Raw genomic sequence first — 27,000 nt, 5'->3', positions numbered from 1 at the left:
CCGGGTTCGGCTCCAACCCGCGGCACTTTGCTGCATGTCATTCCCCCCTCTCTCTCCCCTTTCATGTCTTCAGCTGTGCTGATTTAAAAACAAAAGAAAACGCACACAAAAAAACAAGTCAATTAGTCCTGTATTGGCCCTTGAAAAATAAGGAAACATGAAAAATGGCAATAAAGTCAGATACTGAGATTTAATCGAATTGACTTAACTAAAATAAGGGAGGTGACATCTTATATAACAATTAAGCCACATACTTGCTTAAAGTCTATATTATATAGTCACTAATATATTTGGCAATTCTTGTAGCTAGTGCTGTCTGTTGATGGTGGTTGCAAACAAATCCAAAGGATCAAACCTTCAAAAACTTAACAAACCAATCCTGCGATCTAATTTATTTCTCTGGCCTTCATCCATATACCAAATGTTCTAAACACTTGTTTTTTTTTCCTCCAAAAAATGACAGCAGGAAAGTTTCCTTATTTTTGATTATATTGAACCCACTGTGTTAATGGGGTTTGCTATGTCTAAAACCTGATGCAATGAACTGAAATTGGGGGTTAATACCACTGTTTAGTAAAATTGGTGTATAAAACCATGCATGAAGTGGCAATGAAATCAATTTTATGTCATGTTGAGTACCAAAACTGACACTGAAATAAAATACTCATTCCTTTAAGGAGCACTGATGAAAATCATGTTTTTCTGACTAGTAGTGGTTTACCCTCTCACCTCTCTGTGGTAATGTGAAAGTATACTCCAGGGTGTGTTAGTACAACATGGCATAACTGCTTTCAGCCTGGTGTTAAGTCACCTGTGAAGTTATTTCTTGCAGTGCACATCCTGCATCTGCAGTGAAGACTGTAGAAACAATCAAGCCAGTCATTTGTGTCTCCACTTTGCCTCCTGTTTATCTTCTATTCTTTATAGTACTAGGAAGACCTATCTCTATCTTTCTCTGTTTGTACCAACTCTCTCTGTGTGTGTGTGTGTGTGTGTGTGTGTGTGTGTGTGTGTGTGTGTGTCTATTATACAGCTTATTATGCCAGCAGGCCATCTGTTGCCTGCTTAGTACTGGCTGACTGGGAAGGACAGCGAGCATGAGGTTGTCCCTCTTTACATTTCATAGACGGGTACATGTCCTCAGCTCCCTTGTTTGACTGCTCTCTCTCTGTAACACACACAGAAACCTGATCATAACGCTTACTTATATTCACAAAAACAGCCATGCGTGCACATCAGTGTACAAAGAAATATATACAAGCACACACACTGTGACACAAACCAGACATACACACACACACACACTGAGGACTTATTTGTGCCAGGCTTGGGCCAGGTGGGGGCTTTCTAAGCAGACGGGCGCTCTGTTAGGTCATTACAGGTGGATTGCTGCAGTTGGATGGGGTCCTGGCAGAGCCAAAGTCAGACAGGCACTTCTGCAGCCAGCGCCGGCCCTGCAGAACACTGCAGGCAGATGGTCATAAATGGCCATGGGAGTTATTAGAAAAGAAGTAAAGAAGTGACAGAGTGAAGTCTTTCCGTTTAATCTTCTCTGCTCTTTCTTTTTTTATTCATTCATCTACCCTTCTTTACCACCCACATGTCTATTATCTCCCCCGTTTTAAGTTAACCTTTTCCGGAGTGAGTTCTGATTATTCCAGCCTGCTCCCCAGTGTACCATTGACACACATGGTAGACATTTATACGACGACATCAATCACAGCCTCTGCTTGCAGCGGCCTCGCCACTTCAAAAAGATAGGTTCATGTCAGTGTTACTTTTCATCTTCGACAGGAAAAAACACATCTTTTTCAATTTCAAATTAAGGCGTTCAGGAAGAAAGTCGTCTTGCCATAAAGAAAATGAGAAAATGCATAATTTCAATTTGCTTTAAGCAACGGATCATTTACTCTGCAGTATTTGAAATACTCAAAGTATTAGCCTAGTTTGTTTGCAGGCATACATGGCACAGTTTCATGTCTTCTTTCTCTGATGTCAACACATTTGAAATGATTTTCCAGTCTTATGAAAAGATACTTTCCTCATGCTTTCAGCGCTGATGTTTTTGTTATGCCATCCGAAATATAAGAAACTTTTGCTGTTAATGTTGTTTTAAGAATGGTGGATAAAAGCAAAGCTGTGGTGCTGTAAAATGTCTGTACAATTTTAATAACAGGTGTATCTATGATATAATAAACATGACATAAATGAGAAATTTGTCCAGCTTGTAGCTGTTGGTAATCCTTGATATTATAAATGTGTTTACATATCTGTGGGGTGTCTGCCCACATCAAAACACCTTGACAATTCCTGTGGATGTCTTCTTACAGATTTAGCACATTGGCCCTGTAAGATAAAACAAGATTACAGATTGAATTACTCACTCATTAGTCACTTTAATCATGACTCTTTTAGCAATGCCTTTGCAGGTACTTTTATCTTTAAGCATCCTGTAAAATAAATCAAAGCACTTAAGATTTGAAATATAAGGTGTATTGACTACATTGTTGCATCTTTGACCCCCTAAAGTTCATCTAAGGCCAACCAGATGGTCTCCCTATAGCATAATAACTTAACTTGGATCATTTATTTTGCTAATTTTGCTTGCTACAGTTATGCAGACATACAAGCAAACTATTGGCATTTGATGTGAAATGTGATTGCTGACATTGTTGTTGGTCGTCTTCGAAGCAGCTGCTTCTGTCAGTGGAAGAACATCCTGTCTCACTGTGGGTTTTGTAGTTTCAAAACAAGTGCAAAATGCTAATTTGTCTCAGAACATTGCAATCACATGGTATCCACAATGAATCCAAAGACCCACAAGCAAGTCAGAAAAGAGCTTTATTTTATGTTTTCAGAGCTCCCTTGAACGCCTTGGCTGTTTAAACAGTCGCCAGTGAGCCTGAAAACGGCCCAAGAGCTGTCGAGGCACTGCTGAAACAGCGGCAACTCTGCCAGCCTGTATGAGACAGTTGATGTAGCCATTGCAGACAGCTCCCTCTGCTCCTCTGCAGTGTCCATTCTTCTGCTGCTCCTGGCTGCCGAGCTGGAGGGTGGTGGTTGGCGGCGGGGGGCTATAGTTTTCCAGCCCAGAGAGGGATAAATAAAGCACTAGACAATAGAGTCACTCTCCATGGACTTCAGCCTCTGGGCGATGCTCCAGCTATACCAGCCAATCGCTCAAATGGAAATTAGAAGCAAGGAGACAGATTGTGAATAGTACATTTACTCGAGTTGGCCCGGACAGATCGATGGACCAGATTCCGCAGGGCAAGGCGGCCCAACGACAGAAATTGGGGTGAAGGGGGCAAGGTATGTGTTTGTGTGTGTGTGTGTGTGTGTGTGTGTGCATAGATTTTGTACGTGGTTAAAAAACCCGTAACCTCACAAGGACCAGGAAGCCGCTATCCAGTCACGCATCCATTGGCTTTTACCTTGTTTCTCGGAGATAGCTCATTCTCTTCCACCATCGTCTTCCTTACAGTCACTCTCAGCCCGAGCACATACAGTCAAGGCCAGCCACTAGAGAAGCTGCCTTTGCTTGCCAGGGGGCTGTCACCGAGCAGAACAGCCATAAACAGGGACATTGTTTCCTTTGTCCCCAAGCCAGGGCACTGTTTCAGTCACCCGAGCGCAGCGGTTGACACATCCGAGAACCCTGCAGAAGGTTTGAGGAGCTGTGCAGCTGGAAAAGATGCAAACACGGCCCCAATTAAAGACATGATAATGAAGGAGCTAGTGGAGAGCCTGTAATCAGTATTCAGCGGCCTGTTTTAAGGGCCTCGGAGCGTCCAATGGGGTAGAGTAGGAGTGTGTTTGCAAAAAAAGATTTGTGTGTGTGTGTGCACAGTTTTGTGGCCACTATGTTTACCGTCACTTTAGAGGTTGCAGGTAATGATTCCACTTGATGTTCTGTGTGTATTTGGAACAAAGTGAGAAAAAGAGGCAGGCGATTGCAGTTTGTTGAAAGCACCTGAGACAACGACAACCACACACCTTTCAGTATTTACCACAGATCTTTATTTCGACAGCAGATCAGATCAGTTAGGATGAAAGACACGGGGCATCAGGCCATGAGAGAGTACTGTATAGGGAGAGGGAGGCAGACACAATAGTACGCCACTCTCCCGTATTTGCCGTGCATACATCACTCCTGTTGCGGCGCAGATAACCTTCTGCCACCGTTATCTTCACACGCTGCAAGAAGAGCCCACTGTTTACAGCCCCTCTCATTCTCGCATCACAGGATGGGGGGAGACATACTCCCCTCCAATAAATTGTTCCTGTCAGACCAAGGCATAAGTTGCAGTCGCTGCATCAGATTTAGTGGTGCCACTAGGCTCTAATGTATTCTCCCTACTCGCCCCCGCACGTCCATTGAGCCTCGGCAGCAAGACTTTCCAATCGGCTGGGCTGCTCAGTGCAGAGCTATCGATTACGAGCCCTGGGGGGGTTGCCAGTGAGCATGGCGAGGTCCCATAATGAAGGAGTCCAGGGCTCTGCCGAGAAAATAATGAGGGGAGTGCGGTGGAAGCAGAGGTTGTTTGCGTTCCTGGGGTCAGTGTTAGGGGAGGCGCAGAAGCTCAGTGTGTTACTAGGGAGGGGTTTGACGTGGGAGATGTGTGTGTGTGTGTGTGTGTGTGTGTGTGTGTGTGTGTTTGTTCACGGTCATGTATGTGAAATCAAGCATGATGTAGGCGTTGTTTCCTGTCTGTGGCTCGCTGCATTGGGGCGAGCTACCTTCAGGCGATGTTGATTGGCAGAAAAAGTTATCCTCCATCTGTTCAAATATTTCAGACGTAACCAAACATTTGGTGTTCTCTCACAGAGGGCAGCGGTGGAACAGACTCAGGTTTGGCTTGTTCTCTGTAGAATCATCCCACTTGCAGCCTAGCAATATGCCACTCTTGTCTTTTTTAGTCGCTGGTACTCTGTTGTTTGGACTTACTGGTCTGATTAGTGATGTGCTCTTAAACAATTTGTCCCATCTTTTCAGTGGGTTGGGACAGCTGATTCACCATAGAGATTTGTAAATGACTGATTAAGAGAATTGTGAACTGTTTTTTTTTTTTTTTTTGCACTGTGATTAGAAAAACAAATAGGGACACAAATAATTGATTTTTGCACCTGAGACAAAACTGGACTCAATTAAAACAATATCCACATCATATCTGCCCCTAAGAAGATTAAAGCTTCCATTAAAGCATCATCGACCTGCTGTTTGTTGGGCTTTTTATAATTGCCTCCTCAATCTCCACACAGCACAGCTCTTATCGTTGCTGTCACACTTAAAGGTCTGAGAGGTCGGAATGTTAATTTGGAACAAGTTTGGCTTTACCCCTTTTTATGAACTATCTTGATCAGCACCACCAAACAGGACTGATTCAAGTGTGCAGTGCTTACTTGTAGTTTCAAGCAGTAACATTAATTTTTCCAATACCTGCACAGTGTTTATACGTAATATCTATGTATCCATGTGTTAGTCAGATCATACAGAATAGCAGGTTATGAGTATGCAGGCAGTAATTAATTTCGCAATCACTATTAATTATGTAGATGTGTGTCTGCCCTTTGCACTCTATTTTGTTGCATACATTTTACTCTCTGACAGAAAAGCAGCCTCCCATTTATTTCAGTACTCCCAACTACGAGATGAAATTATACTAACAGATGATGAAAGAGAAACGCTTTATGCAGATAGATGTTGTGAAAAAAGAACCATTGAGAAATACGTACGTGGGCATGATCCTGTAAATTAGGATAATACGGAAAACCATCTCTGTGGTTGTTATCCATTTAGCACAAGCTGAATTGAAATGGGTTAAAGCTTTAATAACATGGTTCAATCCCCACTGTGAGCTGCCAACAGGCATGCATGTTCTATTTTGACAAGTGTCAGCTTAGCAAATAATACACAACAATCAGCCTATAAACTTAATTACAGTAGGTTTTATCGAATGGTCCCTCAACAATGAGTGGGGAAAAGGTTACCTCATGCACTCGCTCTACTGGCCTTGCTTTGCTTTTTCTGTCACAATGGAAAACACTGTCAATGTAAGCCGGGCTCACCTTGCTGTTTTTCAAATGTTCTAAAAAATTTATTCGGCCCTTGCGTTTCACGCTGCTGAAGTGTCTGAAATAAGTGCATCCTCAACTCACTGAAATGGAGCCAAATGCAGGCATAAGAGTCCAGTTTGCTGTACATGAGCAAACATTATTTTGTTTGTCTGGAATTATGTGGGTTTCCCATTTTTAAGGCCCATTGTGGGCAAAGATCAGTAGGCTGTGAGGACGCACCGCTTTAGCTCTGCTGTCATTTACCTATTGCACCTTAATTGACCTGCTCATAATGTCAGGTCACACACGCTGAGGTCCAACATATTTATGGTCATGGGAGCCCAGAAATGTAGAAACCCGGAAGCCAGTTTGACTCTTGACCCAGTATTAGCAGGTTTAAGAAGTAAAACAGAAAAAGTTTGACCTGGCCTTAGTGTTTAATGTTGACTGTGGATTTGTTTACCATCTGAGCTCAGAATGTTGAGCACTTGTTTGCTTTGGCCTCATTCCAGTCATTGATTATTCTAACCTCATACAAAATGATCATCGGAGCAACCAATCTGTGTATTTTTTCGTACACACCCAAGAGATTCTTGAATCAATTTGAGCGTGAAAAGACGTCTACCATCCCATCCGTTAACTTTCTTTTGTAGTGTTACTCTTTTTGGATGAAGGGCACTGGGCAATCATTATTACGATTTTTTTTTTATTAATTTGAGGTTCCCCATCCGTTGGTAAATCAACCATTCCTCTTGGAGCTAAATCATTTTCAGAAATGGCAAATGGAATCAAGGTATTAGTAGTCAGGGATAAATGTCTACTTGGAAAATTGTACTAAAAAAGTACTAGTGCAAATTCTAGTGCTCGAATAAATACGTCTTTTTGGACTTGATCATGAAAAAAATCCCTTGTTATAAAATAAATTGACCTGTAGCATACAGACGAGCAAGACACATGTTCATTTTAGCTTTATAAGCAGGGGTTTATCCCATGTCTCCCATATTATTGATTTTCAGCTTAAGCGTGATGAATATCCTACAGTATTTTGTTTCCTGCGTGAGTTGATGTTAAGCGGTGGTTTTGATTTGCATTGGTGCTGTCAGTTCCTTTATGCCTATGAACAAAACCCAGAATAAAGCTGCAGTGTATTGTGGTCGCAATTGATCCACAACATTGCAACCAGTGTCAACAACCCCACTCCATTACTGCCTCCACAATCATACACAAGCTCTATCTTGATTTACATAACATACTGTATACATGCTAGCTCTTGCAATGCCTTTATGTCAGTAGTAATACAGCCGACTTACACATAGCTGCATCATGTTATTGCCCACATCTGACCAATGGATCTCTGCGGAAAAACATTCCCATTAGATAGTGTAAGCTGCAGGCCAGGTTGCTGCTGCTTGTTTGGAAGGAGTGATACTCTTCCAGAAGCCCATCCAGTGGGGAAGGAAACTGCCATGAGGGAAGAATTCATGGGACAAGACCCAGTTTCTATGGAAACAAAGGAGGGATAAGAGAGAAAGAAGAAGAGGAGGAGGAGGATGTACTGGAATGTTTTTTAGAGATAGATGATCATGAAAGGAGGTAGCGTATTCGAAATGCTGTGAATCTTGGCCTCCCCTGTGGTAGCCGGTGTTATTTATTCATCAATCATATACATGGCACAACAGCCCTCATAGCTGCAGTTTGTGGCTCCATTCATATCCAAACAACATATCAAAAAGTATTTGCACAGCTCATATAGACCTAACTTGCCACTGCTTATGTTCTGAGCCGTATGTTGTGTTCATCATTATGCATCAACAGAAGCAAATGCTTTGCTGTGTTGAAAAGCAGAGACTCTAATTAGGGTTGTGTGATGGCTGGCCGACATCACGATGAAGAGCCACCATCGTGATGCCACGCCCCCCACCCTGTCAGATGCACGCTAATCCTAGTCGCGGGCGCTGGACTGGAAATTGACAACTGCGTCTGTCTTAAACTAGCAAAGACACTTGCGTCGGGCTTTGCACTGTGCTGCGCAGGGTGCAAGATAGGGCCCCTTAAGTGGAAGCTACGTTTTTTCCCCCTTACGTGCAACCTATTTGTGAAAAAGACCATTGCTTTGAGCAGACTGGATTGGCTGTTAGTGATACTCTCTCTCTCTCTGTCAGCATTAGCTAGCTCTACCTGGACTAGTAATGTATCAGCATGCGGTAGTTGAGAGAGAAAAGGCGTTAACGTGGAACGCTATCACACTTTCCTTTCTCCCCTCATTGGACTAAGTTTATGGACACTGCTATGCATCAATAAGTAAGTTGGATGTCCTGTGGGTACAGACAATGTTATGTAGGATTTATGAATGTACGTTAGCAACAGTAGGCTAATTCACGAGGGTGCTATTTTATGTGTGAGCTAATATTGCGCATCTGTTCATGTGCGCTGCAAAAGTTCTGTTTCTGTTTATTGAATGCATTATTCAGTGCAAATATAACGGAGAATGTAGTTTAATCTCAGTAATGATGATATATTAGGTTGTTATTGTCGCTCTAAAGGCAAATGTTCCACTGTACTGTCGTTACGCAGATCACCGATTGAGTCTTGAGACTTTACGGCACCATAGTTAAGTGAAAGTGGGTGAAGTTGTAATTTACTGCCCCTACCAGCAGGCGGCAGCATAGCCATGTAATACTGTCTATTTACAGAGGGCATTTAAATGTATGTCTGATCGTTTCTATGTTAACTGTTAGCCCATAGTAGCCCAAATATCATTCCCGACGACGATATCATCATCCATCGCGACGTTTTACTGTAAACATCGTCAACTGCCACTTTAGGGGACATCCCCCAACCCTAACTCAAATTCCGCCTCTGTACCCAGACATCAAGGATCTAATGCAAAACACGCATTCACAAAAATATGACCAAAAACAGCCAAACTCCACTGTCCAAGCTGTCATTCACCACATCTCTAGGCTGCATGTTAACATATTTTCTTAAAAGCAAAAGAGGATTCCAGGCAACAATGGCAAACAGAACAGCCTTAGTATGAATAATTAAACAGCCTGTGCTGTTGATAACGATGGCAAAACCACAGCTCATTAACGCTGAGAAGTGAGACGAGGGATGACTGGAAATGGGAAATAGTACTCTCTCTTTCATTGATAGTGGAAGTTATTTTTGCACCTTCAGTGTAAACAGTATCCAATATAATGCAGTACTGACAGCCAGGAACTGTTGAAGTCACGATTTTCACAAATGGTCATGAATGCACAAGACAGCTTTTTTGCACAGAAACATGAGCATACGCGCAAATACCCACACTGCTCCACTGATATACACGTTATCAACAAAGCTTCTAGGTTACTGCTTTCTTAGAAGCCCTCCACAGGCCCTGATGGTGCAGCTCATTTCCAATGCTAATCAGAAATAAAGAGATTGTGTTCTCTTGATTCATGTCTGCTCTTTCTTCAAACAATTGTTGCATTGCGTCTGAGCAGCCCAGGATGCCCATTGTCTCCAGGCCACTGTGGCGCAGCTGTGGGAGACTGCAATGTCCCCCTCCCATGCATCCTGACAACAAACATTATTATCAACAACAACACCATCAACAACAGGGGGAAAAGAGCAAGGAAAACCTATTGGAGAAAGTGGGGAAACATTTGCATACTCTGCAAACCCAGCAGGGACTCCATCCCTGAATGTTAGCATGGGCCTTTGCCAGTAATTGTGTGGAAACAGCCTCCGCTCAGTCGTCAACACAGGGTCGTCACAGTCAGCTAGCTCGACGCTCACCCACCACTCACCGTATACAATTAAATACAAAGTGGGAAACGGGAAATTAAACAACAGAAGTAATACTGGAGCACTTTGTTATGAGTGTCTAATAAGAAGTGCTTTCATTAAAGTGTGCTTGAAAAATATAGCTCACTGTGGCACTTGAATGGACTGCTTCCACACATTTGTAACACTCTGGACCATTGAGACGCCCACATCAAGAAGCTGCATCGATGATTTGTTTGCTTCCAATTTCTTAATAAAACCTTGCAGAAAGTGTTGCAAAAATAGGAAACATCTGGGTCACAATGCCCAAAATCTCTCGTGCCGGGCTGTCGCCCCTTACAGCAGCACAACAACTTTTGAAAATGTGACCCAGCAGCAAGCCGCAGTCGCCCTGGCACAGCAGCCAGCACTGGTTTAATGCTAGCAGTGTTGGCATCCTCGGGAAATAGCTATAGTAAATGTATCTTTGCGGGTAACACTTGGCAGGCTGCCAGATGATGTGTAGTAACGGCCCACAACCAGCTTCTGCTGCTGTGACCCAACAGTGCATCCGCCCAGTCTTTCCACCCCCTTCCTCCGTTGTACCACTACCCCGCTGCTCCGCTCTCACTCTCCTGGCACTCTTTTGACGCCACCCTGCTGACACACATGTCACCTTTTGTTGCGGATCACAAGTAGCTAAAATTGCCAAAATGGATGTGAAGCATTTTGGGATGAATCCTTGTCAGCTTGGTGCCAACACTTTGGCCTGCATTTATGAGTCATTCCCTGTTGGCTATCAGATGGGTGCACATATCGAATGGACCCTGCACTGTCCTCTGCAAAGGAAGGAAGAAGACTAGTAAATGCGGGAACCCATCAAAGTTTAATATCCTTGACCAGGATCAAACAGACCCTGATATATGGCCTGAGAGTGTGTGTCATTAACTTGAATGAGCGGAGACGAGAATTGAGGGGGCAATTTTATGAGCACATCCGACCCCCTCCTCCTTCCTTTCTGATTTAGAAAGCTGACACGAGTCAGTTGGCTTTGGCAGTCCATTAAAACTGGAGTACCTGAGCCAGAGCTGTGATATCCTTATTTTCTCTTTTTGGATAGTTAGTTAGCGCCGGATGGGAAACTGCGGTAATTGCCACATTTTGATACATCTCTGTTGATGGTAAACCACTGCACACAAACACCGCAAAGTTGGTACATCTGCGCAATGGCTGACACTTTATTCATGTCCCAAAAGTTATCATTTTTTTTCCAAGTGCTCATTTATATTCATTTTCGTTTTCGGTATTTTCCCCAGATTCAGTTTAATCAAATTCTGCTTCTCATGTGAACATTATCGAAAGCATTTCATTTGCCAATTAGCCAGCTGCTCCCCAGTTAAATAATGAATATGCTAATTCTAAAGCTGGGGGATATGTTGTCTTTTGAGTTACAGCGGCGACAATTATCCAAGTCAGGAAAACTCACTGTGGTTTTATGTATGTGTGACTGCTGTATGTTTGTGTGCACATATGTGATATACTTTTTTTTATACTTTTAGAGGTAGGTTTCCCTCCATGTACTGTATATAGATTTGTTTGCCTACCTTTATCTCATTAGGGTGCTGAGTGCACGTTCCCGACAGTTCTAATTGAAAGCCACGCAGAGATGAGCCTATGTATGCAGATGCACACCCTGCTAACATCCATCAGCTTGGGGAGAGGGGGGGGGGGGGTGTTCTCATCCATGAACTCAGTGACCAATTCTTCTTTAATGTGCTTACTGCAATACTCAGTGCCACACCTGAACAATTATTCAGTGTACATGTACTGTACCTTCACACACAAGGATATGTCAGCCTATTAATTATAGCTGTCGCCTACTTACAGTAAGAGACAGCTAAAATGCCCAAAAGCTTTTGCCTGCCTACATGTGTCTGTCTACCCATTCATCCATGATTTATGAACACAGTTACTACCAATCAATAGGTTTTATTTCCCTGCAACATTTCCCATTTTCCATTTAAAGTCTGCTTATTTTCAAAGACGCAGCATCAGATTGAATAATGACTTGACCTTTAGCCGCACCACAGGAGAAGCCAGTCTCCCACGGCAACCGATTAAAGTTTCAAACCGGAGTTAGGGCTAATAATGATATCACAAACAGCTATTCTACATGAAAGTGGCATTTGGTTTAAATATAGGCAGCTCTCATGTCTGAATGTAGTGGTAAGCAATAAAGAGCAGTGCAGAGGACGATGCCTAGAAAAAAAAACCTTTGAATAAATAAATGGATACTCACTAAGGGCTTTTAAAAATTGTACTGCAATGTCCAAGAGTGTTCCCATGTTCAGTATGCCAGCTTATACTGATATGATTTATGGTGCTCTTCAAAGTCACTACAGTTACATGAGCATTTTTCATGGTGGTTGTAAATTAACTATTAACATAATGGATCCCTTTATCAGTCCCCATAAAGGTCTGGAGACTAAGGCATTTTTTTACCCTTTGTTAAATGCTGTGTGCACAGACTACTCTTTAGCCAGGCATAGTTTTAGGGGTTGACAATCTCAGTCTGTCCGTCCTCCACTTTGGTCCCGACTGAAATATCTCAACAGCTATTGGATTAAATGTCATGAAATCAACAATATCAATCAAACTAGTGTTGGTTTATAATAATGGTTTTTAACACTTTTTACAAACGAACTCTTCATTTATACTGGTGTGGTTGGACTCAATGGTGCCAGTCCTGGCATCCTAAATCCCTGGTTGGCTGGGCCACGGTGACAGTTGGTGGCAGCTTCTGTCAGGAGCACCGCATGGGCAACCACAAAACTGTCAGAGAGAGAGAGAGAGAGAGAGAGAGAGAGAGAGAGAGAGTAAGTGAGAGAGTAAGTGAGAGGGGGAGTGAGAGAGTAAGTGAGAGGGGGAGTGAACAACAGACAGACATGATATCCGAAAGGAATCAGTAAAGGTGAACAAGCAATTCATTGCACAATGAAGCAAGAAAAGGGAAAGATGAAAGGCTCTGGCATGAGTAAAATTAAGGATGATAGGTAGAAAGGGAAGTAGAAATACAAAAGTGCGCTGGAGTGGGAGGAATAGGACAAGTTGAAAAGTGAATAATAATGGTTTGAAGCACTGAACTTCAGATCAGAGAAGAGAATGATGTTGATGAAAAAAATATCCTTATTAGACTTGTTCTTTAAAGACATTTTACTCATTATTAGTGGATGTATAAAAGTATGCCTCAATTATTTCATTTACTGCACGTCATGCTATACATTGTGTTTCAAGGCTGCACTTTCACAGCCATGTGATCTGTATGAAATTTGAAATTCAATTCAAAAGCATACAGCCGCATGACTCGTCGTGCAAACACATCAAATCCTGCCTTCTCGTGAGTATTCATTACCAGTTCAATGTGATTGGGATTTAGAATCCAATCCAATTCATACTTAAATGGGGCGCCCAGCATTATCCCATTCTGCAGCAGAATTTAGAAAATGAGTGTGATTCAGTTTACAATGCAGAGAATTCCATTTAGCAGGGAAGTCCAGCTTTAAGGGTCTGCACCGGTATTGTCATGGGACATACCCTCGCAATTAGGGACGCTGTTGACTTTAAACCTTTGAATTTCATTGCAGAAAGGCCGGAAGAAGACGTTTGTACCTTGCCCCACTCTCCCTCACATTATTCCCTATAGTCTCCTCTTTCAGGCCTGGCAGTAGCCACTGACCTCTCCTTTGTGACTGAATTAATCCGCAGGCCTGAGATAATGGCTATGTCACAGGCACCGGCAGGATGTGGCAGGAGAATAATCAGCCCACCACCGTGCCATTTCAATCCCCACGGCAATGATCACTTGGCCACAGAAAAAAAAGAACATTCTTTGTCATTTGCTAGCATGCATGAAATGATAAGTAAGATTATAGTCTTTACTATTACTCTGTTTTTTGGTCTTTTCTGAATATAGAATTCACATGAAGAAATGTTTGGAGATATTTTGGCTTGGTAAGGCTTCTAAGTGCTTAGATGTACATGTCCATTACACATCAAAACTATGTTCCAAATTTGTAGTTGTACTACTGTCAAAGATGTTGCTTTTATATGTTTTCAAGGGGGGGTTTTGTAGTCGAATGCTGCAACAGTCCAATTGTTTGTTGAGAATTTACAATTGTACTTTTGCGGCGGTCTGACTGGCAGAATTGCATATTGTCAAAGTGAGTTTGACTTGCCAGTTGAGACCAAATAGCTGTCTCTGTTCAAATAACAGGGAGTAGTTCCCAGCTGGGGATGAAACACAATTGTGTATATCTTGTGCCAGGAGACAGCAGTATTGTAAATCTTTGGTTTTTGTTCAGGGCTTCTGCTTGAGCTGTTGTTTGAGTAGTGCGATGATGTGAGTTTAAACTGCAGAAACAAAAAGTTTCATGTTATTGCAGGAGGGAAAAAGCAGTGACAAGAGCTCTTATGAAACATCACGCTCCAGTCATCTGCTCCTAACCCTTTGTCCCATAAAAATGAGTTTGAATTCAGTGCTCTTTCTCAGGTCGTCAGTGCAGATGAAGTTGTAGTCTCTGGGGAGGAAAGTACAAGAAGAAAGGAAGCTGCACATCAAATCGAAAGCTGTGGCCCCCTTTGTGACTACAACCAAGTCCCTTGAAATGATGTTGCTCTTACTTGAAAATACTTGTGAAAATGTACTGTGATCAACACTTATTCTGCATGTCTTTACTTGTTCAACATCTATGTCACCCACAAAGCTACTTGCCATGTCCCGTGTGAATATTGAATTGTTGCGATAATGAGCAGTTGTTAAAGATTTAGCTCCCAGTGTGACAACCAGCACAAGTCTGCAAGCAACTGGTCTGCCACCCACAGTAACCACTGTAGTATTTTTTACCCAATCACCACGTCATTGCCCTTTCTGCACCACACACTGTTCTGTTGCAATGACAGGCTTACATTAGTTAACCAGAAACATAATTATTGTGATTTGTTTGCTCTAAAAATGTCCATAAATGGCTTTATTCCCACGCAAACAGCTGGCGGAGGAGAATGGCTGAACAAAGAAATGGATTACTATTTTTATTTGCCCCTGCTTCTTTCTTGGAGAGGGGACAGTAAAGAGTGTAGAATTGTGGGAGAGCATTGTCAACAGCAAACCTTTTTCTTGCTTTTAGTAAATCTGACGGGCAAAACGCCTACATGCCTTCACTGGAGGGCTCTTGCTGCTGACAGTAGCTTACAATAATTCTTGGTGTTTGAGGCTGCTATGCCTAGTCATGACACTCATCCTCTATTTGCATTTTGCTTTATTTGATTGTATGGCCTGAAACTGCCATTTATTTTCAAAGATGGCAAAATAAGACACATTAGTAGACAGGATTTGATACATTAGGCGCTTTTTCATGTAAAAATAATGAGTATTCATGTTGAGTTTTTTTCTATCGACCTCTACACACGCACACTGCATTGCTCATCTGTCTGCTGCTTATAAATGTTGGACCTTCGCTCTCCCGCAACCTACAAGACTTCCCTCAGCAGTGCCTTGGAAATCGGAAACTGTCTCTAAGGCCTTTTGGTTTTATTACTGAATCACTCTTCGCCGAACTCAATCGAGTCACCTCCTCCCACAGAAGCGAAAAAGCCTCCCGTCACATGTGGGTTCGCATATCTCCGTGTGCTTATAGAGGGCCTGTGAAATAATCCGCTGAGCTCAACGGCCTGTTCACCAAATCAATATTTTGATGTATGGCAGGACATTTTGAATTATACTGGGATCATTATAAGCAAAACTTCTCGCCCACCTCTGCTTAAGTCCATTCTTATGACGCAGAAAGAACACTCTGACTCCAACTCCGTCTGCTCCAGACTATTACGACTATAAACTATACGTGCAGAAAATGTGAGACACAGCTGCAGCTTTCATGAGAATCTGTAGCAGGCTTTTAAACCAGCTCTCAGCTACTGCTCGGAACAATGTCTACCTACTAGAAACAGAAATGATGTCCTTGTCCAAGATGCTACAATGATGGTGAAGCCTAATGCCACATATGCCGATGACAGTAACCTATCATCTGAAAATGTCCTTTTTCTGTCAACCTCCGGGACCTTTAATTCCACATTAAAGCATTGCTGAGCGATAGTGTATATACAGTGGTGTGAAAAAGTGTTTGCCCCCTTCCTCATTTCCTGTTCCTTTGCATGTTTGTCACACTTAAGTGTTTGAACATCAAACCAATTTAAACAAAAGTCAAGGACAACACAAGTAAACACAAAATGCAATTTGTAAATGAAGGTGTTTATTATTAAAGGAGAAAAAAAATCCAAACCATCATGGCCCTGTGTGAAAAAGTGATTGCCCCCCTTGTTAAAACATACTATAACTGTGGTTGTCCACACCTGAGTTCAATTTCTCTAGCCACACCCAGGCCTGATTATTGCCACACCTGTTCACAATCAAGGCATCACTTAAATAGGAGCTGCTTGACACAGTAAGGTCCACCAGAAGATCCTTAAAAGCTACACATCATGCCGAGACCCAAAGAAATTCAGGAACAATTGAGAAAGAAAGTAATTGAGATCTATCAGTCTGGAAAGGGTTATAAAGCCATTTCCAAAGCTTTGGGAATCAGCGAACCACAGTGAGAGCCATTATCCACAAATGGCGAAGACATGGAACAGTGGTGAACCTTCCCAGGAGTGGCCGGCCGCCCAAAATTACCCCAAGAGCGCAGCGACGACTCATCAAGAGGTCACAAAAGACCCCCACAACAACGTCCAAGAACTGCAGGCCTCACTTGCCTCAGTTAAGGTCAGCGTTCATGCCTCCACCATCAGGAAAAAGACTGGGCAAAAATGGCCTGCATGGCAGAGTTCCAAGGAGAAAACCACTGCTGAGCAAAAGAACATCAAAGCTTGTCTCAATTTCTCCAGAACACATCTTGATGATCCCCAAGACTTTTGGGACAACATTCTGTGGACCGATGAGACAAAAGTGGAACTCTTTGGAAGGTGTGTGTCCAAGTATATCTGGCGTAGAAGGAACACTGCATTTCATAAAAGAACATTATACCAACTGTAAAATATGGTGGTGGTAGTGTGATGGTCTGGGGCTGTTTTGCTGCTTCAGGACCTGGAAGACTTGCCGTGATAAAAGGAACTATGAATTCTGCTGTCTACCAAGAGATCCTGAAGGAGAATGTCCGACCATCTGTTCGTGTACTCAAGCTGAAAGCGAACTTGGGTTCTGCAGCAGGACAATGATCCTAAACACACCAGCAAGTCCACCACCGAATGGCTGAAGAAAAAACTAAATGAAGACTTTGGAGTGGCCTAGCCAAAGTCTGACCTGAATCCTATTGAGATGTTGTGGTATGACCTTAAAAAGGCCGTTCATGCTCGAAAACCCTCTAATGTAACTGAATTAGGACAATTCTGCAAAGATGAGTGGGCCAAAAATTCCTCCAGGGACGCTGTAAAAGCCTCATTGCACGTTATCGCAAAGCGCTTGGTTGCAGTTGTTGCTGCTAAGGGTGGCCCAACCAGTTATTAGGTTTAGGGGGCAATCACTTTTTCACACAGGGCCATGATGGTTTGGATTTTTTTTCACCTTTAATAATTAACACCTTCATTTACAAATTGCATTTTGTGTTTACTTGTGTTGTCCTTGACTATTGTTTAAATTGGTTTGATGTTCCGAAACACTTAAGTGTGACAAACATGCAAAGGAACAGGAAATGAGGAAGGGGGCAAACACTTTTTCACACCACTGTGTGTGTGTATGTATGTATGTATGTATGTATATATGTATATGTGTGTGTATGTATGTATGTATGTGTATATATATATATATATATATATATATATATATATATATATATATATATATATATATATATATATATATATATGTATGTATATATATGTATATATATGTATATATATATATATGTATATATATGTATATATATGTATATGTATATATATATATATATATATGTATATATATGTATATGTATATATATATATATATATGTATATATATATGTATATGTATATATATATATGCGTGTGTGTGTGTGTATGTATATATATGTGTATGTGTATATATATGTGTGTATGTATGTATGTGTGTATATATATATGTGTGTATATGTATGTATGTGTATATATATATGTGTGTATATATATGTATGTGTATATATATGTATGTGTATATAAGTATATATATATATATGTGTATATATATATATGTATGTGTGTATATATATGTATGTGTATATATATGTGTATATATATATATATGTGTGTATATATGTGTGTATACATATATATGTGTGTATATATGTGTGTATACATATATATATATATATATATATACCGCTGCACGTGACGCTAGTTAACACTATACTCGACAGCAGCTAACATTAGCCTACCGCTAGCTAGTAGTTGGATTAAACACGGTTAAAATGCTGACAGCTAACGCTAAACGGTGTAAAGATTGACTGTGTTTTACTGTAGAGGATTCAACACCGGTATGTAACAATCTGCAGCTGCCGTTGGAAAAACAACAGCCTCGTGGTGCATTTGAAGTTATTATAAATGTCCTTTTCCCATCTGGTGGTTGTTTTTGTCGTTCAACAGCAATTTACTAGTGAAATAAGTTATTGTTATATATTATTATTATATCATTTAATTTTGACCATATGGCCTTAGCAATAAACAAGCTTTTCTTTAATGCCACCAACTGTTATTTAGTACCCTTTTTTTTTTCTTTTCTTTTTTTACTTTCTTAAAAAGTATTGGTTCAGGCACCGTTAATTATGTATCCGATTAATTTCGATTAATTAATCATAGAGTATGTAATTAATTAGATTACATTTTTTAATCGATTGACAGCCCTTATATATATATATATATGAAATTAGCTACGCTAGTCTGTATTCAGAAAAATGGCCGGTCATTTTAATTGGCTTCATTACCATAATTATTTGACGGGAACCTTTTCGTCTTGATGGATGACCTTATTAGAAGAAACTGACACAGTTTTTGGAAATGGAGGCAGCTCAGGCAACTCATTAACACTGTCAGCGTCAGTATATACACCTGCTGACGGTGTTGAAAGTGGTAATATATATATATATATATATATGTATATAGATAGATATGTATATAGATATATATGTAGATATGTATATAGATATATATGTAGATATGTATATAGATATATATGTAGATATGTATATATGTATATATATATATATGTATGTATGTATGTATATATATGTATGTGTGTATATATATATATATATATATATATATATGAAATTAGCTTAGCTAGTCTGTATTCAGAAAAATGGCCGGTCATTTTAATTGGCTTCATTACCATAATTATTTGACGGGAATCTTTTTGTCTTGATGGATGACCTTATTAGAAGAAACTGACACAGTTTTTGGAAACTGAGGCAGCTCAGGCAACTCATTAACACTGTCAGCACTGCTCCACTTATTCTATTCTATTCATTTTACAAGCTAACACCTGGTCAACATGGTTTATTAGCATTTGAGGCTGACATATTGGCGAGGGGATGAATGGATGCTTTTGATTTTGAGTTATGCATTGTTAAGACAAGTATGTGAAGATAAAAGTGGGATAACTGCGACTCAAGTTGAGTCACAGTTGTATTACTGTATTGTATTACTGTAAGAAGAGGCAGATTTTTTTTTCCACTTAGCACATCTTGGTAAGGTATGGATATTATGCCCAGTCTTGAGAGAGCGAGAGAGAGAGAGGCTGTATGGGAAATAATTGAAGTGTAAATGTAGGGTGTTGTGAAGCAAATCATCCTGTCTGAGTGACATTCCTGGATTTATTGTATTCTGTCAGCTGCTTGCTGATGTTGGCATATGCAGCAAACCACACTCGCTGATGTTGGCGTATGCAGAAAGCAGGTTGCAGCCTGAGGACAGAGGGAGAGAGGAGGGATAAAAAGAGGAGAAACTGAGAAACAGAAATGGTAGGGTGAGAGAGATAAGAAGAAATTAAGACTAACAGATTAGACACAGGACTTAGAAGTGCAGAGAGAAAAAGAAAGAATAGAAAAAAAAAGAAATGGTCAAAGCTTCTGTATAATTTCTATTGGAGCGTCATTCTATTTTAAAAAAGGGAATGAAGAAAAGGACATTATCTTGCACCTATATTTACAGGCACCATTTTTCTTATGTTTCCATAAATATGAACACAACATCCGAACAAATGGGATTTACTCTATCACAGTGTGATGCTCCAGTTTGTGCTCCATCTAGGATAGAAACCATCTCGGTGGTGGAGGATAAAGAAGACAGTTACTTTTTTACTTATTGCACTCTACTTTGTGAATTTGCATGTCTGCCTGCCAGTGTGTGTGCTCCCTGTGCACACTAAATTAGGTGCCATTTGGGGAATTGTTTCCCCACACGTACCAGCACCTTTGACATTAAGAAGGTCTGATTGCAAGGTAGCAATTGAAAACCAGTATTAGAGCCCTGGCAGTTAACCCCCCTTATTTCTTTCATGGCTGATGATTGCATTGCTACTTGGAGCTCAGCTTTTTCCCTTCTAGCAACCCATCTGCCCTCTGCCACAGCCTCAATTGTCTGACTGGCTTTCAATAGATGTAGTGTTCGATTTGTTGACAGATCGGTCCTTTAGGAATATATAACTGTCATTGTCCTACAGCTTCTTAGATTGACTATAAAACAACTTCATACCATTGTTTTAATAAAAGCAACGTCATTAGTAAGATAGATAGAGAGATATTTCTTTATTGTCCCATGAGGGAGATTTGTTTTCACAGTCTGTTTCAGGCACATGGCAATATGTACGGACAAATACATCAACAGATAACATAAAGACAGGTATATAGACACATAGAAACAACCACATTTACGACAAGTGACAAAACTTCTGCCAAAGCAATTCCTTCTACACCTCAGAGCCCTGTATCTGCGCCAAATGACAGCAGTTTAAATTGTGGATATAGAGGGTGATTGGTGTCATTGACAATGCTCAAATAAGCAGTTCATTCTGCAGCTGAAAAGATTGCCTTATAACTCACTATGCAATGTTTTTCATGTTTTCCTTTGGGTAACTGCACCCCAGAGGGCTTCATGATTTCTTAAGAAGCTTCAAATGGCAAACATTGGATGAACCACAACAAATCCATCAAGCATCCCCATTCCTAATCTCCAAAAACTACTGTATTGAGAGTCCAACGTATGAGCGGTGAGGGTGGAGAATCTTCAGGAGCATGTCTAACAGGGTTCAAGGTAATTTATGACAGGGTTATTTACGGGTTTTATGTGATTATTAAATAGTTACAGTATGAAGAACCCCTAAAAGTTCCCCCAAGTACTCATACATGTTGGTTTCTTCCGGATCTCAGAAACCCCAGCAACCCCTAATTTTCATCTCTAAATTATGACCCAACAAAAAGGTGGATCAAAGACAGGTGAAATGTGTCTTCTGTGCACATTGTCATTTCCTGTAGTACATTAAGATTACATTTAGTTTTTACTTCAAAGATCAAATTTAAATGTGTTTCCAATCTAATGACAATAAATGACAAGCTCTATTTCCAGCTTTTGATCACAGAAGTAGGAGCTAATAGACAGTTGAAGGCACCTTATACGTTTTATTACTTTTGATAGAAAGGTAAAGTTCTTAGATGAACTTTCGTGAAGTCATATTGTGAAATATTCGTTTCCTTGAGGATGATTTGATTAACTTACTGAGTGGCCCAAGGGCTGCCTGTGTAATTTCTCAAATCTACTGATATGATAAGCCACAAATGCCAAAATTAAAAAATCTAAATCAAACTTGCATATTGCAACAAACCCTGCAAAGTGTGTATGCTTATTTTGTATCCTATATTACTACTGGCCTTGTTAATAATCGTTTTCTTCGATCTGCAAAGGGAAAGAGAGCAAAACATTGTCATTTTAGCCACCTGCTAGATAAGTTGCATTTTCTTATTAATTACAAAACATTTCACATTTGTCTGAAACAAAACTCTGTGTATTTAATCTGTGTATTTGCATGTTGCTGCACGTGTGTGTGTGTGTGTGTGTGTGTGTGTGTGTGTGTGGGAGGGTTTGGGGATATAGTGAGCGGCCACCGTAGCCTGAGGCATAAGAGGCTTAAGGTAGGAGACATAAATCGCAAAGCAGTTGGTGAGCAAAAAGCAGAGATACAGAGAAGGTGTGCAAGAGAGGGGAAAGATATGGGTAGCTGTGGGTTGTGCCTGAGATTGTACACATGGCCTGATACTGTATGTCGGCACAATTGGATATGGTTGGCTGAGTAAAACCAGCACTCTCCTCTTCCCTCCTCTCCAGCTTTAAAACAGGCTTGTTATGCAGCCAGACAGATATATAGGACTGGGGACTCGGGCAATGCTTTAACAGACCATAGGCAAAGTTGGCAATAACTGATTCACAAGAGCTTTCTTTACTATGTAAATCAAACGTCCTGATACTGTAATATCAAACACCAACACTCACCTTACCATCCTCACCATCCTTACTAACAATTTTCAAAATGAATGTGAACAGAATTTTGAAATATTGTCTGTTGCTATGAAACATAATTTACTCCTCATGTCCTCCCAAATATGTCTCTGATTTAGTATGTTTGCACATACTATCTCTTTTTCTCTTTTTGGTTAATGTCAAAATACAATGCACTCCACTTCCCAGTATGCAATGCTCTGTTTAAAAGCCTGAATAATTATTGTGTTACTTTGGAAGGTTTTTATGCTTGTTTGTGTAATTATTGGAACTGGGATTCACTGACTGACATAAATTAGTAATTTAATTAATTAATCATTCATTTAAACTTTAAAAGTGGCACTTGAATGAATGACGTAAATAATAGCTTGTCCAGTCAAATTGAGCAGCTGATTTGTTAATTGTCTGCAACTGAACAGGAGAAGCAACACAAAGGGAAATAGCATCTAGCATAACATCTTGGAGCTTATATATATATATATATAGTTGCCCCATCTGACATCATTGTAATGATGTCGTTTTTCCAGATTTTGTCTTCTCCCATCAACATTTTTCTAGGATCTAAGGAAAGAAGCCCTTTGAGACACATTTGTGATTTGGGGCTATATGAATACAAAATAATTTAATTGGAAAAGTACAATTTAATCATGACCAATAGAAATAATGACCATAACTACAAAAATAATAATAATATTTTTCTTAAACAAATATCTCCCTCAGGTACCTGGTGCCACTGCACATCTGAGAGTTTGCAGTTTTAAAGAATGCTGACTGTTTAGTGTTTTCAAATTAATTTCTTACTGGAAATAGTTTTTTTTCCTGCCTTAGCGAACACCTTTGAAGAAATGCCCAAGACACATAGAATTGGTAGAATACAAAACATTATTATATAAATATTTTATCGTCATTCTTTTGCTCTTGCTCTACCAACTCTTTCACTTCATGTCTTTGTCTCACTCTCTCCGTCTCTGTACTTCAAGGGAAGAATTCCCTTCAACTCCTCCACAAAATCACAGACAATTAAAGCAGAGCATTTGTTTAGCCTGAGGGCCTATCTGCTCTATGTGCTTAATACATTTACACACTGACAAAAACACACTCACACAGCCTCCCACCCATACAGAAATACAGTACACACAAACCCCTAACCGCTATTACATGTATGAATAAAGGCACGTTCTCTGTGGTGCATATTATTTAGCCATGGCTTTAATGGGGCTTTTTTTTTTAGTACAGGAGCACAGAATCACTCTCTCCCTGCCAGCTGATTGGACACTGTGCCATTCAACATTGGATTTAGCCAGCTGCTAAATGACTCTGTGTTGTCACACTGACTTAAATTCTGGCAAGTTTCGTACACTATTGCACTGGGTCCAGATGTTGCTAAATCATGTCATCAGGCCAGCGCAGTCAGCACTTCCTCCTCTATTGACCTTAAATTTGAGGAATGTAATGATTTTGGCATTGTTACAAGAAACATAAAACTGGTGAGTTTTACAGACTGACAGCAACGTTGGGCAACTTAAAATGGTTGCAAATTCACCGTATGCTTTTGCCAAACTGGACATGCAGGGATCTCTGGAATTGTTACGCATATCAAAAGTCTTGTTGTCGATCACTGTTGCTATATAATATTTTGTATTATGTGTGTACTTTTTCTGAAGTAAATGGGCATGTGCAATTTATGGATGAATGCAATTGTTGTTTTTGTTTTACTGTGATTTTATACCAAATTTCCCATAGGGACAATAAAGTCTTTCTTATCTTATAGTATATTAAGAGTTGCGTTACTGTGGAACCCCATTTCTGCCATTTTGATGAAAAAAAAGAGATTTCTCATTATAATAAGAAACTTTCTCGAAATAAGGACCAACTTATCTTGGAATAATGACTTGGCATATTTTAAGAAGGTTTCTCATCATTTTGAGATACTAAGTCATTATTTCAAAATACTAAGTCATTATTTTAAGAAAGTTTCTCATAAAGACTTACAGGATCCTTTTTTTCAACTTTTTTTTCTTTTACTGCCAGAAATGGGCTTCCATTTTATTCTCACCACCTGGCTAATGTGAGTCCAATATTCACTCTCCTTTCAGCCCTGTTTTGGTGTTCAACAACTCCTAAGGGGAAAATCTGGCTTTTTAGCTGCTAAGTCCTCCACTATGTTCACCTTCCGTCGGTGGGTCGGTTTATCAGAGCATTTTGGCTGAAAACAGCTGCCTGTTGCCGCTGGAAATGATGCTGAACAATACAGTAAGGTTTTAGACCTTAAACCAAAACAATGATCCCAGTCAGATACATGATTTGAATCAGCAACTTTCTGGTCAAAGTCATGCCTCTTTTGGTTGAGATTTAAAAATTGATGCTGGAATTATTCATGTCTCAACGTTGTTAGACGAGCTGGCAAGTCATGTATGGTATTGACTGTCTCAGACACACTACAAATGGCAATCAATGGTTTTGTCTGTTGTCTTACTTTCCTCGACTCCGACGCTTCTCTGAGGAGCTAATAATTGGAGCTGATAATTGCTACCATGCTCATAACATATTGACCCAAGCTCTGTAATAAGCAGGTGAACACAGCTGAAAACATTCCATTTCTGAAAATGGATATAATTAGTATGTCTCTTTGTGTCCCCAGCAGGCGAGACAGCGTTGAATAAACAAATTCTCCTGTGTCATATTTCCAATCCAGTCAGAATTCTCATTAAAATGCCAATGTATATTCGCTGCGGGGACTGTGGTGTAGCTTAAAAATGCCAACTGAACGGTTATATTTTCCAGGTTGAACTTACAGTAATTATATGATTCACAACAATGACTCCGGCAGCACAGAAGAAAAAAAAGCTCAGGCCCATTTTTCTTTTGCCTGCTGGCTTTTGTGAGGGACTTATTACGTGATCAATCACATACAGCTTTAACAGACCGCAATCAATTAATAATTGAAAACCGTTAACCTACTTGCAGCGTTGATAGGAATTTGCCTTAAGTCAGAGGCAGGCAGTGTGGAAGGGCACCGGGTTAAATAGACATGATTAATCAACCCCAGAACAGTATTTGCATTAATGTGAACTACCACAGTATGTTTGTAGACAGTAGCTGTTTCTCAGTTCCATCCTGCATACTACCTCTAAGCAGGTTTGGATTACATAGTGTGTTTGTATTAGAAAATGAGTGACAAAATGAAGTATTGTAAGTGTGCTGTTCATGGACAGTACTGTCCCACAATGCATTGCACAAAGAGCTGCCTGCTAATTGCAGATGGTGGTAAAGCGGCTCCAGGAACACATAAAATATCTAAACTTTAAAAAAAAAATTGTAAACATTTAAATGACTCTAAATAAGCAGTGGTATTCCAAAGTAATGGAATTCCATTTCCTGCTCATACAAAATGGTAAAGTCCACTAATTTCAAGTATGCACCACCCCCCCCCCCACCCCCAAGAAGCCGCAGATGATCATTTCATAATTTATTATCGAATTATTGACAGACACCCTGAGCTCCACTGTTAAGTTTCCAGCTTTGTAGATAGAAATAACATCCATTTGTTTTATACAGCATGTGTGTGAATACTGTATGTGTGTTTGATCCTCACTAGACTTGCAGCTCTAAGGGTAAAGAATGAGGACCACAGATATGACAGGCTCGTCGAATATCTCACTTTACTCAGTGTGCCGTAGCGAGACTCCCGCCGCGTTGAGAGGCTCTGGCCTAAAAATGACCCTCTCCCCGCTGAGTTGCCAATCATTACTCATCACATTAGACATTGCGATGCATTCTCAGCTCCGGCTTGCTGTGCTGCCATTCAAATACTCCCTTTTTTGTCTGATTCACTTTTGTTATTTCACTCTCTTCTTCGCTACAAGTCTTCTCTTGCATTTCTTCCTCTTTCTCCTATACGAAAAAATTGATGTCAGGCAAGATCGAGCCACACTCTCATTCAGCAGCCCCCATTATGTGGCGTTACAGTGCTTATAGTGGCACTTACAATAGAGCAGCAGATTGTACCTTGACTCTGCAAGACTGCAAGGTTTTTGCCCATTTTTACTGTCATTAAGGTGGATGTCTTCCAGCTACATTTCAGCATAGCTTTTTTTTCTGTACGAGAGTGTGATAGGCTCTCAATTTGTTATCCAGGATGTAAAAGAACCTGACAAAACACAGGGAAGCAGTTATTTACTGATCTCTGCTATTTCTCAGCTTCTTAAATTCCCGTCCCACTGTTGTTCACTGCATATATCTTCGTCAAGAGTGATAACTGCAAATAGCATTACCTCAGGCTGAATGGATTCCGTTCATTGTGAAAGTGACTGACAAGCTTGTCACAAACAGCCATGTGCGTAATAGAAGGTATCAAGCAAATCAGTCTTTTTGTAAGGAGAAACAGCTCTGCTGTTCTGTTGAACAGGAACTTTGAAAACGGTTAAAGTTTACATAAACATATACTGTATATATATTCTTTCCAGAAGCGATAATGTGTCTTGTGCTCTCAATAGCTGTGGCTATTTTTAAGGATATTTGCATGTAAGCCAAAATCCATATTATATGGTGACATATAATAGGGAATGGTCTTCAGATAGTTAAAAAAATATGACATAAGGAAGGAAATGAGCCACAATGACAAAGAAGCTGACACTTTTT

The 27,000-nt window shown here is 40.4% G+C and overlaps 1 protein-coding gene across 1 annotated transcript in view; it reads left to right on the top strand.

Moving 5' to 3' along the window:
• Nucleotides 1-27,000, top strand: part of ncam2a (neural cell adhesion molecule 2a) — a 256,590-nt gene that overhangs the window by 140,486 nt on the left and 89,104 nt on the right. The window lies entirely within an intron of this gene.

The sequence above is a fragment of the Sander vitreus genome, chromosome 24 (genome assembly GCF_031162955.1).
Source record: "Sander vitreus isolate 19-12246 chromosome 24, sanVit1, whole genome shotgun sequence".
NCBI classification, from domain to species: domain Eukaryota; kingdom Metazoa; phylum Chordata; class Actinopteri; order Perciformes; family Percidae; genus Sander; species Sander vitreus.
This window is presented reverse-complemented; position numbering and strand designations above follow the sequence as displayed.